This window comes from Ruditapes philippinarum, unplaced genomic scaffold, assembly GCF_026571515.1.
Source record: "Ruditapes philippinarum isolate M1 unplaced genomic scaffold, ASM2657151v2 ctg6313_1_1_1_1, whole genome shotgun sequence".
Taxonomy (NCBI): domain Eukaryota; kingdom Metazoa; phylum Mollusca; class Bivalvia; order Venerida; family Veneridae; genus Ruditapes; species Ruditapes philippinarum.
Window position 1 is genome coordinate 52,414 of NW_026852902.1, and position 24,079 is coordinate 76,492.

The following is a 24,079-nucleotide window of genomic DNA, read 5'->3' on the forward strand; positions in this document are numbered from 1 at the left end:
CCGGTAATGGTCCAAAAAGTATAAAGTGACAGTAAGTTATGTGATGGAACTTTGAAATGGGATACATGTATTAACCACGCTTGAGGGAAGCATTATAAAGTTACCATCCGAGTATGTCGGTAAGAAATGATTGACAGATGTTGCAGTGGGTAAAGGGTCAACTCGGCCCTATACCAACTCGGCACAGGTCAACTCGGCACAGGTCAACTCGGCCCTCTATGAAAAACCGATATTAGGATATAGATTGTTTAGATTGTTTAGTAAATTAGTAAAAAAACGGGAGAATATTACTTAGAAAATAATTCAGAAGTACGATCACTTACAAACAAAGATTTCAAAAGTTGGCAGTGTACATGAACGTATTATTTGAAATTATCTTTGTTACGGAGAGATATCAAGACAATATAAATTATGTTGAAATTGATCCATAAATAAAGTTTTTAGATTGAATTTTTATGACAATAAATGCAATTGTATTTAACAAAGTTTGATCTTTAATACGAAAAATGCTGTTTAAACGATATTTTTGTACAAAAAAAACCATCTGAAGTAGGCAAAACATGCATATAAATTGTAAATTCTTCCTTTGTCTACAATTTACATACAAATTGGTACTTTCATCAATAAAACTTTTCAATATCCATGAGTAGAGGTATGTTACTGTGAAAATGTTAAACAATGAAAGTTATGATGAAAACATAAAAGGAATTATTACCAGTTTTATATAATTATAGGCCAAGTTGGCCCGTGCCAGTAATACAGTAGAATGTACGTTATAAGCGGTCTTTCGTTATAACCGATCTCGTTATAAGCGGAGTAGACTGTACATATTACAAGACCAATGTTCCGATTACGACATCAGATGATGAAATCTTTGATTGACTTGCAACTTTTGGAAAATGATACAATTATTATATAACTAAATACTAAAACAATATGCAAATGATAAAGAAGTGAATAAATTACCATTTGTAATCTGTAAGTTTTAAATAGTTTATTTGTATTGATTCAAAATAAAAAAAAACTTAAAGTCGTTAGAAATGTGATTCAGAGCACTTTTCGCAATGCTGTGTCCATATTTTATCGCCTTCCAGATAATCATAAAAAATCTGCAATTATTATACTTACATTTGGCGCTTGTAATTTCTCCATTAAAATGTAGCTCACATACAATATATCCGTGTTTTAAAAACCTTTCTCTTCCCGAAATATATTTTCTAAACACTTTCTATAAGTAACTTTTGCTGTTCAATCAAAATTTGCACAGAAATTTCTAAAATAAGCAAAGCCAATTTAAGGGCCTGCCACTGACAGTTTTACAGCCTAGAAACAAAATGTCTGGATTGAAGTATTACTTCACAAGGATCATGTGAAGACAGCATCAAGTAACAGACCAGAGAAAAAACACTAAAATTAATGAATTGTCAAATTAAAAGTTCCAATCTATTAGACTATTACTTCTTCTGAGCCAATTCCCTGTTATTGATTGTTTGACATAAGTCGTCTGCAAGGAGAAATGAAACACACTTAAACGGAATAAATTCATCACCTGGGGCAAAATATCCAGGAAAGCTATGGAATGACTTTTTGGAACTGCTTTTTAGAGATGTGCGTACTGTCAAGTGATAGTGTTTAGTGTGAATTAGTTAATTGTGGATCTCAATAACGATTTCCTTTTTCTGTAGGTCATAACAGAACAGAACATAATTATGTTTTGAATTGTACATAAAATATAGGATTCATGTAATCACAGTGTATTTTACAAATATTCAAATGAAATATTACCATACTTTAAATACATTGTCGCGTAACATTTATAAACCATCATTTATTATTTCCGAACGTTATTTCAAATCAACAAAATAGATATACAGTAGTGATGAGCATAAACTGTTTTGTACGTAGTTAAATATACATAACATACAAGACAGAAACCTTTTACATTTCAGTCTTTACTAAGCCATGTCGGTTGTTTCGATTGCGATTTGTTCATTTAGCTGGTTTTGGAACAGTTCAATCATAGCGATTCATTTAGTGAAAGTTAATAATTTTAAATGGAAATGATATTTTAAATTTTTCTTATAAATTCTTTTAAATCGGAAACTATTATTATTTGGGGAACAAATAAAATTTTTCAGATTATTCGCAAACACGGGAAACCAATGATCTTGGTTTTGTAGAGTTGCATGTATACGGTCAGTCACCCAAGTCTAAGAGATAACTAAGCAACAAAACAAAGCAATATTTGTTCTAAACAATATGATTTTGTTAAAAATTACCTGAACTTTGAAGATTTATGGAGTTAAAAATAAATCCCCTGCTGTATAGTCAATGTTTTTTTTTAGTGAAACGACGTCTTTTTAAACAAATATAAGTGCGATTCTTTAGCGTACATTCATATATATTATATATAAATGATAATATGAAACATGAGAAAATTAAATATTTGCAAAAGAATCCATGCCTTATAATTATCTGGTAAACAAAGGTTTGAGTACCTAATGAAAATCGGATGGTTTAAAAGATATCATATTTACTACACAGAATTTATATTATCAAGGTCATGTGTTGTGTGCAAATAAAGACTTTTGTAAAATATTATATTTCTACCACAAAGAATGTTGATATTCAATTCTATAAGAAAATCACGAGGCTTTGAAATAAATCTATGTTTTTCTGACAATATTTTTTTTGAGCTCTTAAAACATGTATATATAAATATTTTAAAAAATGTACTTCACGAAAACATGTAACATTAACACACTTTTATCATGTCTATCCATTTGTTAACTAATCATATATTTTTATCGTGTAAATAATTGTACTATAGATAACGGCATGCGTTTATTTATAGCAAAATATATGTCATGTTATTTGAAGAACAATTGTTATTTTATGTCATGTTATTCTATACATTCTTATTTTCTGTCATGTTTTATGCCATATTATTGTTTTGCCATGCTTATGTAATTTTATGCCATGTTATGTTTTATCTTGTTATTTTATTACTGGATATTGTACACACAAAAAGTAAAAGAGACAATTTATTTAATATATAAATTCAATGCAATTACCATTTAAAAAAATAAAGATACAAACCGTGGTTTGATTAATATATCCAAATCTGTTTAAAAGATAAATTGCTGATATTTCATCCAAAGTTTTCCATTAGTCACATTTAAAGAAATCTGGTCAATTTTATCCCAACACACTTACGTATATATGAACTGAATTGCATAAATTAAGGGACGAAATCCTATCATATTTTATCTTAACACCTTCCACGTATTACTCCAATCTTATCAACTTCATTATTGAAATGTTTATCCAGCAAATAATCTTTAGGACTTATCTCTCTGACAGATTTAAGCATGGCTTTAACGATAATATGTATGTATTGAATATTTACAACTGAACCATCACTTAGCATAGTTGTTATTCTGACCACCAAATTATCTACGTCAGAAATAAAAGGCAATAAAGAAATTAAAATTAAATCATTCATATGAAGGCATTCGTTATTTGCCATGTTGTTGGTCGGACAATATTTTTTGACAGGAAAATGATTGCTTCTAATGAATATATTTCATTTACAATTCTACTGCTCAAACCTGTAGACTAGTCCCTGAATGTGATATTGGGGTTACATCAGTTTGATAGGTTTATCACCTAGATTACTTCTAAAAACCACCTTTTACCTTCTGATCAAAACATAATTCGACTGGTCCAGTTAACAGTGTCAGTTTACAAAATGTACGAAAATATTCAGCACTAAATCTTATGCATCCTTAAACAAATTATGTTTTATGTTATTTTTTTCGAAAGGCCAATACGTAGCGTTGTACATTCATTTATGATAGGAATAAATCTAAAATTTAGTCATTCCCAATTACCTCAATGTTAATCAATTACTAGAATGCTAGAATCAAGGAAAAAGAAAAAAAAAAAAACGAAAAAAAAAAAACAAAACCAAAACAACAAAAAACAACAACAAAAAACACACTTTTATATAATTTACATGCAATAAATTGAGCTACAGGAAGTATTTAATGGCTATATCTAACCAATGTCAACTCGTGTTTATGAACTATTTCTCATTTTCTCATTAGTTTAACGTGTAGTTAAATACAGCGGATGTAGTACATTGTATGCAATAACACGAACCCTGAATAAAGAAATGACCGCAATCACTGATATCTAATGTGATTAATTAGCAATCTTCATTGATGGACAGGACCAAATGGATGTGCTTATGCTCATCTTATATATTGAATACCACCATTATTTTACCTCGTGCGCCGTATTACTCGCTAATTTATGACAAGGCTAAACTACTAAAGCAGGACTTAGCCTGTACCATCTACTTACATGTAATGGTATTCTTAGGTTATAAAGAATTTCTTTCTAAGTTTAAACTCAGATCCCAGGTGTTCATCGGTCAGAAACAAACACAGAATGTAAACTGATTAATATAAATCCTATAAAAAATATAAGATTGAAGCCCGGTTATCTGGATAAAGCAAACGATACATGCTCAAATCACTTTGACAAATTTAAGCTGTTTTCATTTTACATTCATTTACCGCTTTTCTGCCCAAATAAAATGCTGATCGGCTCTATACGGTAAATCCCTTTTTGGTTTCCCACAAGGGGTCGAAGGGGTTTTGGTGGTGTCAAAGGTAATATTTATTTTAGTTTAAACAGTTTTGTGTTAAAAAATTGGGTTTTAAAAATTTTTCAAAACACAGCAAAAATTTAAAAACTAACTGATTTATACTTTTAAATATTCCACTGGCAGAAAATCTAAATTAAAAAAAAATTTTTTCCCTTTGGTTTTTTTGTGTTTTTTTTTCCTTAAATTTTTAAACCCCTTCTTTTCTATATTATTTGGTTGAGGTAGTTTTAAAAGTATTTAAAGTTTTATTTTCCCCAAAATCAAAGAGGTTTAAAAGTAAATTTTCGTATTATTTAAAAAAAAACGATTGATTTTTTAAATTTAAACAAAAAATACTCCCAAATTTTTTTTTCTAAACTAAAGTTTTCTAAATACAAATTTTGTACGTTTCTATTACAAATTTTATTAAATGCCCAACCCCTTTCATTTTTATTGTTTAAAAAATTTTTAAAAACGCTAATCCGTATGTTAAAAACCCTTTAAAAAAAGCGTTGGAGCAAGTGTTCCTACAAGGGGTTGCGTCTGATGGGCAGTTAAAATTTTCATCAAATAATTAGTTTGTCGGGGGTTATCAGTTGTTAAACCCCTTTTGGTTTGTTATTTTGTACTTGCAATTTTTGGTCTATTTTGAACGACTATTTTAAGTTTTTTCATTTTGCCATCATTTGTCTTTTTTTTGTTAAAGTAAATTGTTGTTTATTGGTGACATTTGAGGATACAGAATCCAACAAGATGTTACGCATACCTGATTTCTGTTTACGGATCCACTTTATCACGCTGAAATTTCGCAATGATCTGTTGCAGTAATGCACTATGTGCATTCTAGACCGTAAAAGGCATGGCCGATGCCATAGGAACTGTATATGTAGGCTACACTGTAAGCAAATGGCAATTTGCGCAATCATATTTCTGTAATTGTCTAGCAATAAGATATGGTAAAATGAACTTATATAAAGTAATTGTCTTACACTCTGTATAATATCGTCAACAAGTTAATTTGATCTTTTTAGCAATAAATTATTCTCCGCCCCCCTATCAAATGATGAGGCCTGTTACAATAATAAGCATTGGAAGAACTGAGAGATATACCTTGTTACAACATGATTTTCGGTACAAGATACCTTTGGTTTAATGTAAATAACAGGGGTTAAGCCTGAACAAATTTTGTCGAATTTTCTAAATTATTCAACCAATCTATATTGATTTAACACTTATGCGAAAGACATTTCAAAAGGGACATTTTAAGCAAAAATAAAACAAAAAAAAAACAAGAAAAACACAAACAAGAATGAATGTCAATAGTACTGTAGTATTATAATTTCTCAGGAATTAGGTCAAAACTTAATATCGATATAAACACATCATATTGTGGGAGCGTAATCATGAGTATGAAAGATCATCCAATATAATAAGTATAAAAATAAAATATGACTTTCTCTTGAGGAAACAGATAAGCGATTCAAGCGATTCAAGCGGAAATTACAAGAGGTGTGATTCCAACCTAGCCTTAAATAATCGGTAATGGTGCATATTATAAAAGTTAATGTATTTCACGCTTCAGCACATTTTATCTACATTTTTACATTTGTCAAAAGATAAATAGTGCTATTATTAAAAACAGAAAACTTTAAATGTCAATTACATATCTACATTTTAAATGACTCTATTATACAGGAATAGAATATTTTTTATCCAGATATATCTCATTTGAAGAAGATGGTATTGTAACGACTATTATTTACTTGTGCTACAAAATATCTGATAAGTTGATCATTTTGTTTTTCCCAAAACTAATAAATTTTAGTGTGCAAAATAACTGAAATGAAACTATTTGAACTCAATTTTCGCAGTAAAATATCGATATTTCAAATACATTCTGAGCTATATATCCTTTCATTACCTTTTACAAAGTGCTCCAGTTATACTGTGATAAAATTAAATGCTTTGGCTTTTGACCTTAGTGGAACACTTTGAATTATTATTATGTATTATACATTCCGAGATATTTGTACGGCAATGTAAATAGCATATGAGATATATGAGAGGCACATATATTCTAATGAAACATTTAAAGTAAATATTCAAATTATTAAAACAACAAAAAAAAACCACATTCATTAAGATCACAATAAACCATTATGAGCAGACGTGCACCCAAAGTGCAATAAATCTTAATATAAATTTGAAAATTAATTTACAATTCAATAATTATATATTTGTGAATGACCATTAATTTTTCCTTTTGAATTCTTTATTTAAATTTTGTACCAGTTGTATCATTTAAATTGTTTTTACTTTATTTTAAACATTGAAAAAATACGATATATGCCCAACAAAAACATTTTCATAAAGAAGAAAAAATTTGTTAAAATAATAATATGTATTACTAAAGTTCAACACGTATTGGCTAAGAAAACAAGATGTCAAACATTCGTGAAACTCCGTTTCTAAAGTTTTTAATACACTAATTTACTCAATGTATAGATATCTAATGTTTTATCATATTTTAATTGATTTACAAACTCTTCGGAAAAATAAGCTTTTTCTTCATTATTACACGTCGTGAAAGTAGATCAATTGCTGTAAGTTGATGAAGACAGGAGATGGGTGAAGAGGCCAATGCTACTTTCCCAGTGGTTAATCAAGCAAATAATGGTGAAAATAGTTGCCTTGCTATGGCGAGAGCTGAAGAGTAGAGAAGTGAAAAATGGCCTGAATTGCCTTTCGTAAATCGTGTTCGTTCATGTTGATACACTAGATTTAGCATATTAACGGTACCATCCGTTCAGTCTCCAACTGATATAATATTGATTCATCAATGTTTATTTTTATAGTTTAATGTCCGTCAGAATTTCAGAAGAGAACCTTACCGGCATTTCGTTGAACATCTACAGTACTAACTTTTGTTGCTAGTTTGAAATTAGTACAGTAACCGGATTTCGTACTTGTATGTATGTCAAATACACGTTTGTTTTACAATTCATGCACAACTTTTTATGAATTGACCATTTAGCTCTAAATAACTTAAAGGACTTCGAATATGTCATGGTCTATCATTCATCAACACATGCTTGCCATTCGCAGAAGCTTAAATATATGATTTCTTGTTTAGGCATTAATATATAATTGTTTCAAACATTTTCAAGGAGCATTTTTCAGATAGCTAGTTTCAATCAAAAGAAGTCGAAATTGACGTGTAAATTTCTAAAATTGCAAAAGTACAGCTTTTTGTAAGATAGACACATCTGCGCAAGTGGCTTAAGCTCTATCGCGTCGAACTAGTAATCTAATCATGCAATGTGTAATAATCTCGACCATTAATGACGCTTGCGTAATAAGTTTTTATAAATTACATTAAATGCCGTATAGTCTGTTTAATATTAAATGTTTCATTTATAAGTGATTTCGTTACGTGCAATAAAAAGTTGAAAAGACCAGCAAAAAAACAAACAACGACAAAACAATTAACTTCCCCAAATAATAAATAATAATCATATATTTACATAATAAAAATAATAAGAACCCAAAAACACAACAAGCCTTAAAGTGCCATGGGTTCAAAACCCCGTCAGTGGCAAGTGCAAGTCTTTGTTTCCTTGAGCAATGCTCAGTTGGTTCCAGGAACGGATTCGAAAGTGTGTCTATAAGCTTGCAGCTTCCTACACATTCGGACCAAAATAATTTCTGTATAAACCAAGCTCAGAAGATAAAAAAAACATGTGCCTCGAAAATAGACACAAATAAATATACGGTTTCTTCACGTCAGAATTGATAAGAGTATTTTGATAAGGGAATATTGCATGACCAAAGAGCATCTGTTTCGAAAAATCAAATCAAACAACTTTAATGTTCGACCCGTAGGGGAGATATCAACATTTTATTACACGTAACCAATTCAAATAACAACAGCATCTCATTAACACAGTGTACTGCACAGTGCTGATTTTTACATGCATCCGTTTAATTCAATAACAATCTTAAGTGTTTTTTCAGATATTTGCCCGACGTTATATTCATAATTATATTGAATCCGAAATATGATGAATATCTCGATATAAAGTAAATCCTTGTTGCAATACTTCATCATAATTGTTATCCATTTTTTAGCATTTTATCTGTACCTAATATTTTGTTGAATGCCCACTGTGCTACAGAAATGCTTGTTTTTCAAATGGTTTTCTTTTGTATTTTGGTTTACTTTATTGTATCCAAAAAAATGCTCATTGGGCAAGTACCCAAATCATCTTATTCATGTGTTGCTTACTGGCAATAAGTACAGTTACAATGCATGAGTATTTTGTATGGAAGTCAAAACACTACTTTGTTTACGCTTGCCTACTTTTAAGACAAATAATTTCACATTTACCGCTACTTTCGTAAGGTTACAAGAAACTAACATTCTCTAAAACCATAATTTAACCATTATAAAATTCATGTTTGCCCTTTCTTGCCCTTTCTTAAAAAGTAATATTAATTCATTTCTGAGGCATAATGTGCCTTTTAAAATATTATCATATCATATAAACTAATCAAAGTACATTTTGTTTTTACTTTTATTTCAAGTAAACAAATCTTAAATTATCAAGTCTTGTATGCGTTTCATTTTGCATCTACACAAATATGTAAAAAAGTGAATGCATTTTTTTAATCGTTCCTTTTAATAATGAATTTTGATTTTGTCTGTGTGGTTCGATAAAACTACTTTAAGTTTCCCTGACAAAATGTCAGTATTATGACAATAGACACGATGCGTCCTATAGTGTTAATACATACAATAAAATACTGATTGCTTATTAGAAGAAAGCAATAAAGATGCTACATGTAAAAAGGACAATGTCAGGTTATCTCTTAATAAAATGTATCTGATGAGCAGTACAAGACACGGGCATGCACGGATATAGGACTGCGAAAGAAGGGATGGGGGTTGGGAGATTGGATTTCACTGTTTAACCATTCTCAGATTTGTAAATAAACTTTCGTTTTTGTAGTGAAATCACAAAAACACTTGTAAACATCGCGCAAAAATTTGACGTGTGGCCTTATCCGACACCCTTGAAAACTAGTAAAATGTCAAACTCATTCTTGAATATACAGGACTGATTGACGAACATTTACACCCTTTTTCTAGGAAAACATCCCGGACTTGTACTTGACGAGTATATATGGAATGCAGAAGATGACTAACCATCTGATATTTAGATTTAATAGAACAATATAAAGTCACGAAGGAAGGCATAGAATTCCTCTAAAAAGACATGTTTCGGAGAAAATTGGGGTTTCAGAAAATATGAAAATTGACAGAATGATGCAATAAATTATATTAAATAAATTAATCGCAAAAAAAACATCTGAATTATAAGTTGAATGTTAAATATTTTCACTTTTCTTAAAGTTCTTTTACAAAAAGTAAATTTATCCCAACATTGATTTTCCTGGAATATGTTGGTCCATCTGTAGGTATACTGCTTTAAAATTATGGTAAAATCGGAGCCACTAATGTGTCGACTAACATGACAGAAACTTAGATGCCGCAGGCTTCAGTCAATTTCAATTCTTCAGATCTGATTATGTATTCTTAAAGCAATTGATATAGCATCCAAACGCAATCTGAAAAGGTTTGAAAAGGCGTCTCACAATGCAAAATACTTGACATGTAGTTTTATATACAATTTAATAACATTAACAGATTTGAAAAAAATACATATTAAATCACTAGTACATGTAGACAGCTAAACTACCCAAGCATTGAAATATAGTTCTCTAAGGCTTTTTATGTTCTTTTTAAAGTCATTCGAACAATTAGTGTTACTTGTATAATACAGTAAAGAAATAAGGTTGTGCGGGATAAGGTCACTAGATATGTCCACATAATTCTGGAGGAAAATTATTACACATTTAACAAGTATTCCTTTAAAGCTAGTATTTCTTTCGAATTACTAATGAGTAAAATATATATAATCTCATTCAATTTTCATCCCTTTTCAAAAACAATTTTATATTATAATATACGAAGTATGACTTATAACTGTAACTTATTTTTCATTATACAGTTCTTCATAAAAAGTATTTCCTATATTGAGTACATACTTATTCTTCAGAAAAATATCCGCTGAGCTTACAGAGAAGATGCAATTCAAATCATTAATAAATGCCTTTTAATAATGCATGCGAACGAAGCTAAAATTAGACTAACATCCCGAAATAGAATATAATACCAAATATTTTGATAGATTAATGGTTTCTATAACATGACATGGTGCGGATATATTATTTCCCCTTAGCACCTATTAAACACCGTTTTCTGCTTTAGGGAATAGCTTCAGAGACAGACGTCGTAAAGTTAGATACAATAATAAATTGCTGCGGTATCACGAAAACAGATATCCATGTTTTGGTAATCGTAAATGATCATTGATCTGCAATATATGCTTTATGTCCGTACATAAGACGGCAAGCAATTTTAAGGAGATTGGTGCATTGGGGTCACACGGTGGGGTTCGATGCTTCATTTGTATAGAATTAAGATATAAACTTGATTTTACAGTTTGTCACTAAATTGAATGTTCATTGATAAACTTCGTACAACTTTGTACCAACTTGTACGTGTAAATATATTATTTTTATAAAGAAAATGCAAAAACTCAAAAAGTAACAAGGAAGTAAGTATGATTTTGACAAATGAACATATACCCATCACCAATCACATTTTAGCAAATAACCTTTTGGGGAATACATAAAGCGTTTCTTTGTATTATCTAAACGTTGCAAGATCGTTGTATACTAATCGTCATCTCTTTATCTGTCTATCTCTATTTCAATACAAACTCTTTGCAACTCTTGTAGACGCTCGAGCGTCAGAGAGATCGCTAAAGCCATTCTTGACATGAGCCCTTTATTGTTTGAATGTTTTTAGTGCATAAACATTGTATTATTTTTATTCATCTGCAAAATCATTGAACATGCAGTCTTACGAAATAATTTGGGAAGCATCAAATCTTCTCATTCTTAATAAATTTAACGAAACAGTTTAAACGGCTTGGATGAGAATGAACTGTAAAGCTAGAGTTCATTGGATGCACATATCAAGAAATTTGGAGATATATGAAGCAAAGAAAGGCTATTAACTCAATAAATTCTCATTCAAAACTATTTTCAGAAAGAATTGCTTTAAATAAATTAATTAAAACGAAATAAATCTTCTGCATCGGACATGGTATTGATTGTTCAAATATTCTTTCTTTTGAAATGTTTCCACTCTTTGTATTATATGTATATTACCAAAAATGTTCAAATGTTATAAATGTTCATTCTAAACTATTTAATTGTATTCCAACCACTGATGAGAATGATTTTAACGTACCTGTTCAAAGTGCTCACTTTTATTATTCCGTTTACAACTACTACAAAATGAAGTTAAAGTGATCTAACCAATCGTTATAAATGTCCAATAATTAATAATTGTAGTTGAAATTGAAAGTTTGTCTTCTCCCTTTTACAACTCTCTTATTATATACCATTTCAGCGTGTAATTTTTAGTTCTTAACTACCTTCCCAAAGAAACATATGACCCCTTCTTAAAATTTAGTATGTATCCTTTCCTCGAACCCCGATAAAAAGTAAATTATCTAAAAGCAATTAGCGATTAAAGACTTGGCTATATGTAATTTTACATGAGGCATTCTTAGCACACAAACACACCTAGTAAACATTTCATGATTATGTTTACACGATATTACAAAACGTGACGGATTTATGTCTTTTCTTCAATGAAATAATTAAAGAAGAGCCTAGGAACGCGGGAAATATGTCTACTATTTCAAGAATTTATTGTTCCTTCGTTTGAGTTGCTTCATGCTAACACATCGAATACTTGAGACACTGTAAATTGATTTTATTTTTAACGCATTCGTGTTCTGAAGTTTAACTTAGAGCCTTATCACAAAGATTATTGATACGAATGTCCTACTTCCGTCATATTTGAGAAAGCAGGGTGTATTGTAAAACTGATGAACCTTTCCAAATTAACAATGATCATTTACGTATTTTCTGTAACAGAGAGTTATCCATATAGACAAGCCAACCTTTGTCCTAAAAGTAACTGACATACTGAAAATGATACAAAAATGTTTCGCGTTCATTTATTTCAAAATACGCGTTCTTTTATTTTAAAGTACTTTTATTTCAAACACTTATAGCTCTTAAACAAATTCAAATGTACAAGTCTTCGTCATTTTTGTAAAGTCTTAAACATTGAAAAGAAAACTGATGTCTAAATGTTTGTATTAATCTGATCATTGAATTAAGATCTTATTTCTTGCTATATGTACATTTTGCAAAAAACATGTTTTACTTACTAATTTTCGAACAGTAAATATCATTTAATAACATATATTATTGCGTATAACGACAGCACTAATTCAGAAATTACAAATAAACTTTGAATTGCATTCGTATATAAATAAGTGGTTGGTTTCAATAAACGGGCCCAAGAGTGTTCCAATAAACTGACAATTCATTAAACCATCTTCAAATTAAAATAATACACAACACAAGAATACAAAATAAAACTTACGATGAATGTGTCAAGATTCCATTCCAAATAAAGAATATTTAAATTTATTTCTCAACTTTATCCTTGCACATTCATTTATTATTTTCTACATTAGCCTATTCTTTACAATTTTTTTTGCACAGCAACATTTTAACATTTTCTTTTTTTCACATGTTCACAAGAAATTTCTTTTTTCTTTTGTAAACATACAAAACTAAAGTTACACGATCTGAAACGAAGCAACGTAATCGGAGACGAGACGCAATGATTGCAAGAATATCGTTGGAAAGACATTGCCTATCAGAGAAAAAGTAATAAAATGGGAGAATTGTCCATTAAAGTTTCCGGTCTACTGCCCTTCTCGGAACAGCCTAAGTGATGTTGATTGGTTTTTGTAATTTGTCTGTAAGAAGTTGCCGACACATGCGTTTTCTCTCCCGAAATTGATTAATCGCTAGCGGCTACATTTATATGGCATTTTGATCCTGGCGTTATCATGGTAGCACTATTATCCTCGTTAAAGGCCCATGATAGCACTACAATCTCTGTTCAAGGCCCATGATAGCGCTACAATCTCCGTTAAAGGCCCATGATAGCACTATCATCTCCTTTTATAGCCCATTGTAAAACTAATATCTCCGTTAAAGACCCATAATTGCATTGTAATCTCCGTTAAATGTCCACTTTAGTACTATTATCTCTGTTACAGATCCATGGTATGGCTATTTCCTCCGTTAAAAACCCATTGTAGCACTATAACCTCCGTTAAACGCACAATATAGCGTTATCATCTCCGTTAAATGTCCATGACAACAGTACAAAAATGTATAATATCCGTTAAATGTCAATGGTAGCTAAATATACATTAAGCCCCACTAAATGAAAATATTTTCTTTTTAAAAACCATATTTTGTTATTGTCCTGTTACAGTTTCCTTAATATTACTCATTGGTCACACAGCTTAGCCATTTGTGCCTCCTTAGCGTTTTTTGGCAATTAGAATAGTTTTAGTGATAACATAATTTGTATGAAAGATAAAATACCACTTTTAACATTGTAATACGTATATCAAAAATATTTTCACATACGATGCTTTTTCTATCAGGTGTAATCACCTTAAATGTTAGACAACCACAATAATAATACTACAGGTATTAAGACATACGTTTGCCTTTAGTACAGAAAAAAACCGACATATTTTCGAGGCTTAATGTAATTTAAAAAAGTTGGAGGTGACAGTCACTTATGTGCTGGAACATTAAAATGGGATATTATTAAATGAGTGTTTTGAGAGGTGCATTATAAAGTTATCATATGTCGGACAGAAATGATTCACATATGTTGCATTGTTATGTCTGAGACTAATATCGTTTTCTTGTCTTCAACTACATCGGGAAAATACCTTTAGGACGGCAAATACATGTACGTTGTAATCGATATCTCGCTAAAGCCAAATTCGCTATAAACGTTATTAAATGAAACGGAAAGAGAAGGGAATAGGTTGTGATAAGTAGAATATACGTTACAAGCGGTACTTCGTTAAAACCGAACTCGTCTTAAGTGGAGACGACTGTATATATTACAAGACCAATGATCAGATGATGAACTTTTTGTTAGACTAGCAACTCTTGCAAAATGATGCAATCATTAAATAATTGAATACTAAAACAAGGTGAAAATGATGAACAAGTCAATAAACTTCCATATGTAATCATTATATGTTTTAATATGTAAACTAGAAATAACTGCTTAACCGTAACAAATTGTTTTCACACTAAAACTAAACTTTACAGTTTAAGAAAACGGGAAATATTGACGTCAATTTAACATCATCATCAACATGATGTAGAACGCCCAGAAAAGACCCATCATGTTGCAGAATTAGTTAAATAAGTGTTAAAGTTTTACCAACGTTTAGTATTGCACAAAAGTTTAGTTTATCTTTATTGATTTAAAATAAAAAAATCTTAAAATCGTTAGAAATGTGATTCAGAGCACTTTTTGCAATGCTCTGTCCATATTACTAGATCATAAACTGCAAATATTGTACTTACATTAGGAGTATGTAATTTTCCCCATTAAAATTGTAGCTCACAAACAATATATCCGTGTTTTAAAATTCATTCACTTCCAGAAATATATTTTCTAAACACTTTTCTAAGCATTTTTTGCTGTTCAATCCAAATTTGCACATAAAATTCTAAAATAAGCAAAGCCAATCGAAGGGCCTGTCACTGACAGTTTCACATCCTAGAAACAAAATGTCTGGACTAAAGTATTACTTCACAAGGATCATGTGAAGACACCATCAAGTAACAGACCTGAGGAAAAACACTAAAACTAATGAATTGTCAAATTAAAAGTTCCAATCTATTAGACTATTACTTCTTCTGAGCCAATTCTCTGTTATTGATTGTTTGACATAAGTCGTCTGCAAGGAGAAATGAAACACACTTAAACGGAATAAATTCATCACCTGGGGCAAAATATCCAGGAAAGCTATGGAATGACTTTTCGGAACCGCTTTTTAGAGATGTGCGTACTGTCAAGTGATAGTGTTTAGTGTGAATTAGTTAATTGTGGATCTCAATAACGATTTCCTTTTTCTGTAGGTCATAACAGAACAGAACATAATTATGTTTTGAATTGTACATAAAATATAGGATTCATGTAATCACAGTGTATTTTCTATACAAATATTCAAATGAAATATTACATACTTTAAATACATTGTCGCGTAACATTTATAAACCAACATTTATTATTTCCGAACGTTATTTCAAATCAACAAAATAGATATACAGTAGTGATGAGCATAAACTGTTGTGTACGTAGTTAAATATACATAACATACAAGACAGTAACCTTTTACATTTCAGTCTTTACTAAGCCATGTCGGTTGTTTCGATTGCGATTTGTTCATTTAGCTGGTTTTGGAACAGTTCAATCATAGCGATTCATTTAGTGAAAGTTAAAATATTTGAAATGTTGAATAAGCAACACGTCAGCTGGGAAATGTTTCGATGTAAAATAAGAGCTTCTCTGTTAAACAGTTAAACGATCGCATTATTATTTATGTTTATCTAAATCAATGTTTATACATGAATTATTTATTCAGCAAACACATGAAAGCACATAATTTTAAGGTAGGGAAAATGAAATATCTTAAATGTACTTATCCATCCTTTAATCCGGACAAAACTATTCATTATTCTAGGGAACAATCAAAATAAGTTCAGACTGATTGGCGGACAGTGCAGACCATGATCTTGGTCTGTAGTAGTTGCATGTATACGGTCAGTCACCCCAGTCTAAGAGATAACTAAGCAACAAAACAAAGCAATATTTGTTCTAAACAATATGATTTTGTTAAAAATTTACCTGAACTTTGAAGATTTATGGAGTTCAAAATAAATCCCCTGCTGTATAGTCAAATGTATTTTTAGTGGAACGACGTCTTTTTAAACAAATATAAGTGCGATTCTTTAGCGTACATTCATATATATTATATATAAATGATAATATGAAACATGAGAAAATTAAATATTTGCAAAAGAATCCATGCCTTATAATTATCTGGTAAACAAAGGTTTGAGTACCTAATGAAAATCGGATGGTTTAAAAGATATCATATTTACTACACAGAATTCATATTATCAAGGTCATGTGTTGTGTGCAAATTATCTACGTCAGAAATAAAAGGCAATAAAGAAATTAAAATTAAATCATTCATATGAAGGTATTCGTTATTTGCCATGTTGTTGGTCGGACAATATTTTTTGACAGGAAAATGATTGCTTCTCATGAATATATTTCATTTGCAATTCTACTGCTTGTACCTGTAGACTAGTCCCTGAATGTGATATTGGGGTTACATCAGTTTGATAGGTTTATCACCTAGATTACTTCTAAAAACCACCTGTTACACTTCCATCCAAACTCTATTTGGCTGCGTCCAGTTCCACAGTGTCAGTTTACAAAATGTATAAATACACCGGCACTTATGCATCGTTTAGGCCTCAGCAGACGGTAGGATTTAGTTGTACTTTCACTAATTAGAGATAAGATGTACAATTTTCAAAGCAATACAACACCTGCATTATGACCGTAATTCTGCATTGTAAGAATCATCTGAGGTTTCCCTCAAAAAATGTTCCCTCCCAATTGATCTCTTACATATTTTACTCACTAAATAATTATCTTTTTCTCCATGAGTAATGATTGAAACACCTCCATTAAAAAAAAATATTTTTTTAATGTGCAGCCTGACCGAGACTCAAACCTGGGACCCTCGGAATATCGTACTGCGGCTTTACTGACTGAGCTACAAACTACCTCCTGATTAGAGAACATTTCAATACCGTGACATAATAATTTTCGGAATAATTTCGGATTCGAACACAACTTTGGGTCTTATGAGGATTTTTTCAACATCATTTTTACCCCTTCGTACTACTATGTTTACCTTTTAGCCCTAATTGTTCTGAAATTTCATTCATTACACCCATTATCAGGAAATAATTTGGCAGTATGTTACTTGTCAATGTGGGAGGTCTGTACGACAAGATTTTCAAAATTGAACATGTCCTATCCCTTACATCTAGACTAAAGGTTTACGAATTCAAGAAATAGTAGCCTTCACACATTAAGATTTGATTGTACATCTTAGTTTTAATTGGTGTTATACTTCAAAATCCTACCTCTGTTGAGCCCTTTTAACAAAAGAAAATAATGTTCATTAAATTCGATTTACTTTGCACGGGTCAATAACCAATCATAACTCCTTTCGCCTTTCTCCGCCATTCAAAACAATAACAAAGCCATTTTGTGCTATAAAATATATTTTCATTTCCGTATTTATTCATTTATATAATTACATGTATCAATGCATTTTGTTTTTATTAAAATATACTCTAATGACTCATGTATGTCAGTTTATGTAATATTGTGTATTTCAATAATGACTTTTGTATAATTATGTATCATAAATAGCATGTATATATAATTACAGAAACGTATATTTTGTTGTGTAAGTAATCACTTCGACCCAAAATCCAACTCATACTGCCTACCTGGATAAGCTATCCCGCGACACATCCATAAATGATAGGAATAAATCTAAAATTTAGTAATTCCCTATTTCCCCAATAATTACTATAGAACCCTTTACTTACTGCCGGTAGACCTAAAACAAGGCTTTGAGGATTATGTGGTAATAGTTGACTAGTTACCCTATATCTGACTCAAAGCTAACGTTAAAATGTACACAAATAGATTTGTGAGTAACGAAAAAAAAAATAATAATAATAAAACAACAAGAAAAAAACACGTTTTAATTTTCTCTAATTTACAGGCAATCAAGTGTGCTACAGGGAGTATTTACTGGCTAGATCTAACCATTGTCAATCCCTTCAATAATGCACTCTTTCTTATAAGCTTAACATTCATATTGTCAATTTCAGCGGATGTAGTACATTGTATGCAATAACACGAATCCTGAATTATAAAGAAATTACCGCAATCACTGATATCTAATATGATTAATTAGCAATGTTCATTGATGGACAGGACAACAAATGGACGCGCTATTGCTCATCTTATACATTGAATACCACCGTTATTTCCTTGTGCGCCATATTAAATGTACTCGATAAGTCATTACATTACTGAAATCATTCAAGAAGGATACCCAGTATAAAATACGTCATGGTTATACAGCAATTCTGAGTCTAAGGTCATTATGATTTTTTCTAAGTTCAAACTCAGATCTCAGTTATTTGATTGGTCAGAAACTAGCACAGAATGTAAATTGACCAATAAAAAGCACGAGATTCGAGACAAAACTAACAATAATATAACCTCGAAACCTGGCTATCTAGATAAAATGGATGACGAATGCGCCAAATCATTGCTAACTGGTGTGAGATTTTACCCAGTTTCAATCTGAGGATGTTTCTATATTCAAACTTTCACAATTACTATGATTAAATGTTGAATTCTGCTTAAGCCCGTGCTAGGGGTGAAGACGGTAACTTGCACGTCCCATTACCGCCCATAAACGGGCTCAATCAAACCGAGCCTGCAACATTTATAATTTTTTATTTTTTTGTGCGTTCTTTATGGATTTTTTATCATCTCCTTTTTAACCATATGTTTACCCTGTTTTTATTTCACATACAAGCGTATTAAATATCACATTTTAACATAAATCATATCAGCCTGACTTTATTGTTTTGAAACAAAAGTGTTCATAATTATGTTAGTTGCATTCAACAGTTCAAGTACACTACAAATACATTTAACATTAGCTGATAACAATGTAAAGTTATACCAGAAAAGTTACGTTTAAATTTTTAATTTATTTACTTGCCATGCTTACCTGCTTTATAGTTGCTGCTTTTTTCCCCTTAATTTATCCACTTTTAATTTCTATATTATCCGATGAGGTAATTTAAAATGTGTTTTATGTTATATTTTCCAAGATCAAAGATGTAACAGTAATCTAAAACGATATAAGAATCAATCAAAACATACTCCAATTTATCTATCTAACGTCTTCTAATTACAATCTTTATAATTTATCGTATTAATATTAAATGCCAGCCGCTTTCATTTATTATTGTAAAATAACATTTGAAATCACGTATATCCAGTATTGTAAAACCATTTAAAATGCGTTGGAGCAAAGTGTTCCGCGCAAGGAGGTTTCGCATCTGATGTCGGTTAATCCTAATCATATTAATTAGTTATGACTCGGCTTTATCAGTCGTTACACCTTTGGTTAGTTGTTTATGAATAACTTGCAATTCTTTGTCTATTAGACGACTATCAAGATTGTCATTTATGACCACCATTAGTCTCTTGTTGTTAAAGTTATATTGTTTATTGGTGACATTTTGAGATACAATCACACGTAAGATGTTACCGCTTCCAGAATTTTTGTTAAGTTTCCGGAGCCATTGATCCACGGTGGAATTCGCATGATCTGTACGGTATGCATATGTGCATTCTAGACCGGAAAAAATGCATGGGCGATGCCATAAGACTGTCTATGTAGGCCACAGTGTATACAAATGCAAACTGCGCATCTGTTTGTTCTGTAATTGTCTTGCAAAGTAATATGGTACAATGAACTACATTATAGTGCTGTTCTTTACACTCGTAAATATGATCAACAAGTTAATTTATCGTTTCAATATATGAGCATGTTCGTCGCCCTAGACATGATAAAGCTGTATATTTTTTTCTCTTAAAATTTTTAAAATAAGGGCAGAACTTCAAAATTTTTGGTTAAATTTTTGTTTAGAAAAAAATGAATTTTTTATTTAAAACAAATTTAAAGGATTTTTGTAAAAAAAAATATTGTTTTAATATTTTTAAAATTATGCGAGAAAAATTTAAAAAGAAAATTTAAAATGCCGATAGATTTTTGGTTTTTAATCAAAACCCTTCAATTAAAATTAACAAAATTTTTAAAAAAAAAAAAAAATAATTTTTTTTTTGCTTTGGATTAAATTTCCCAAAAATTTTCTTTTTTTTTTTTCCCCAGAATAATAAAATTACAGCTCCCGGTTCATTGATAAATAATAAAAAATATATTACTTATTGATTTCATTTTAAAACACTCGCTCATAAAAATCGGGCTTTCACTTTTAAATTTTCGAACCCTATATTCCACCTATACAAAATGGTTTTTAAAATTGAAAGAGATTGGTATTTTTTAAGCCCCAAAAAAAGCTCCCGCATCTGATGTCAAATTTTTTCTTATCAAATTTTTAGTTTAAGCTTTTTTCAATTGAAAAGGTTGGTTTTTTATTTTGTGAATATCTGGAAAAGTTTTTTTCATTGGAAAAACTTCTAAATTGACGTCCAAAACAATTTTGTCTCTTATCATTAAAAGGGCCTTTTTGGTGGTTTTTTTTTGTTTTTTAAAAAGAAAAAGGAAAAAAAAAAATAATTTTAAAGAAAAAAGAAGTGGTTTTTTCTTTAAGGGAAAAATTAGTTTTTTTTTGGTTAAATTTAAAAACTTTGTTTTTTTTTAAAATTAAACAGGGGTTTTATTTCCCTTTTTTTTAAAACGGAAAGGGGCCAAACCCATTTCGGGTCATAATTGTTTAAAGGAAATCGGGAAAAAGGGAAAAACAAAAGAAAAAAAGGCGTTTTCCTTTTAAAGAAATTTTCCTATTTTTTAAAAATCGGAAAAAAAATTTTTACCCTTCCCGTTCCCTTTAATTTCCCTTTTTTTGATTTTTCACAGAAACAAAATAAACTTCCTGCACAAAAAACTATGTTTTTATAAATATTAATTGGGTTTTAATGGCATTTAACCCAAACGTATCAGGTTTTTTTTAAACACTTTAAGTACTTTAAAAAAGAAAATGAAAATGGTTTTATACAAAAATCAAACAAATTTACAGCTGTATCACGAGTTAAAAATATGATTTGACTTAAACAAACCAAAAAAATTTTTTTTAAATTTATTTCAGGGAGTTTTTTTTTCAATTTTAATTTTAATTAAAAATGTTTTTTTTGCTGAAATTTTTTCCCAAAACAAATTTATTATTTAAACAAAAAAAAGGCTGAAAAAATTGGCTCGACTTTGTTATATTTTGACTTATATGTTATAATTTTCATAAATGTTTTTTCCTTTCCCCTAAATTTTAAAATTAGGGCGTTTTTTTTTCTCCCAAAATTTTTAAAATCATTTATTTTCAACCCCTTTCCCAAAACTTTGTTCGGGGGTTTTGTAAGTTTTCATGAAAAGTTACAGTTATTTTCTAAAATACTATTTTTAAACTACTGTTAAGGGATGTAATAAAGAAAAAATCTGAAACAAAAATCAAAAATGTTATTTTTTCGATCAATTTAATATCGTTAACACATTATTGGTTTTTTTCATTTTTGGGGGTTAACTTTTAAATTCCCTTTTTTTAAAAGGGATTTGAGCCTTTTTTAGTTGGGTGGGTTTGGTAATCCACTTGTTTCTATTTTTAATTTACCATAGGATATGTTTCCTGCCCTTTTTAAATTTTTGGGGCGTCTGAAGTTTATTGTTCAATTTTAAACCTTTTAAACCCCCTTTTTAAAATTCCCTTTTTTTTTAGCCCACAATTTTTTAAAAATTGGGGGCCCTACCCGGGGATTTCATGGAATTGCCCAAGAAAAGTTTTGCATCGACCAAATTTATGATTCCGGGCCCTAAAGGGCACATTTGCAGTTTTTTTTTAAAAATTTAACCCTCACAATTTCCCAATTTTGACTTTTAGTCTGCTTAAAAACGGGGGGCGAAAGGCAGGGGCGGGAGCTTACGATATCAAAAAAAGCCCTATAGGCCCCAAAAAACCCAGCCCCCAAAAATTTTTTTTTTTGGGTGGGGGTTTTGGGGGTTCTTTTTTTTGGGAAATTTCCTTTGGGTTTAATTGTAAAATGTCCAAAAACCCAAAAACTTGTTTGAAACAATAAATTCAATTTTTGAAATAAAGGAAACTGTTTCTTTTCCCCATTTAATTTTAAAAAAGTTTTAAAAATTGCGTGAAGATTTGAAATGTACAAATTAAATTTTAGCTTAAATTGAAAAAAACAATTTTGAATTTTCAATACCCATGAGGGAATTCTTATATGTATTCTAAAAACAATGTTCGAGGGCAAATTCCAAATCATGGTGTGAATGACATTAATTATCTGACATACAAGAGAAAAACAATAAAATGAATGAATTGTGAAAATAAAGTTCCAATCTATTAGACTATTTCTTCTTTTGAGGCAATTCCCAGTTATTGATTCTTTGCCATACATCTTCTACAAGGAGGCAAGAAACTCATTTGAACGAAATAAATTCTACACCCGAGGCAGTAATAAGAGTTTGGTGAAACGTAAGGCATTGAGTAATAAACTTCTTCGTTAAAGAGCATCTATCGTCTTGTATTGTTTTAAATATCCTGATTTTTATTGTAAACACATAGTACTTAAATAATGGTGGTATATATGGGCTTTATAAAGAGTTCTTTATGAAATATTCTTCTTCATCCAAAAAGCATTATTTGCTGTTGACAAACTAATTTCTATCGTCTTTAATGTCTTTATAAGGTATTAGTACTATTGTTTTCCCGTAGCGACTTTTTCATAAAACCATGTTCTCATATAACGCTTTATTTATTAACTTCTTTGCCTTTTGCCATTTAATTATCTTTTCAATAGAAAACAAAACAAAGACTATTCTTTTCGTACGAAAGTGAAATATGATTAGTCGATGATCAATGGTAATTTTCATGTTTAAATTTGTTTCTCCTATTTTAAAAAGGACCATCATGTACAATTCTAGAAAATCTCAATGAAAAATAGTTAGTTGTACACATATTTTGTTTGTCACAGACATTGACCAAGTTTATTTTAAAACAATTAAATTGTTTTAAAGTAGAAAAAAAGTTAAACAAAAAATAAAAAGACATTCCATTTGTATATTTTGTAAATCTACAAGCTTAAAAAATTTGAAGGGTTTTAAACTTAATATTGGGATTTTTCATAAATTTTAAGCCACGTTTAAAAAAAGCGTATTTTTTTCATTTGACAAAATTAAGCAAAAAGGAAAAGGGCCCCGGTAATTCTTTGGGGAAAAAGTCTTCCTGCAAGCCCCCGGGTTTTTTAAATTCAACATTAAAAAATTTAAAAAAAGGCGAAAAAAATCAGCAAGGGTTGTTTTTAAAGGCGATTGGGCAGGAGCCTTTTAATGGGGGACAGACGTGAAAATTTTTACCAAAACGGTGTAATGTCCCAGTAAGATAATGCAAACAAAAAAGAATTTGAAAAGGGCTGAGGCGTCGTGAAACAAATAAAAAAAAAGCACATCCTTTAAA

The 24,079-nt window shown here is 30.2% G+C and overlaps 1 protein-coding gene across 2 annotated transcripts in view; it reads right to left on the reverse strand.

Moving 5' to 3' along the window:
* Positions 1-19,911, reverse strand: part of LOC132728005 (cholinesterase 1-like) — a 52,272-nt gene extending 32,361 nt beyond the window's left edge. The window contains exon 1 of one of the 2 annotated variants that reach the window (XM_060713626.1): positions 19,606-19,911. The gene's annotated coding sequence lies outside the window, so the exon portion shown is untranslated. Of the gene's footprint in view, positions 1-3,099; positions 3,244-19,605 lie in introns of those variants that run through there. The other variant, XM_060713633.1, reaches the window with a different exon arrangement.
* Between the last annotated feature and the right edge of the window lie 4,168 nt (positions 19,912-24,079).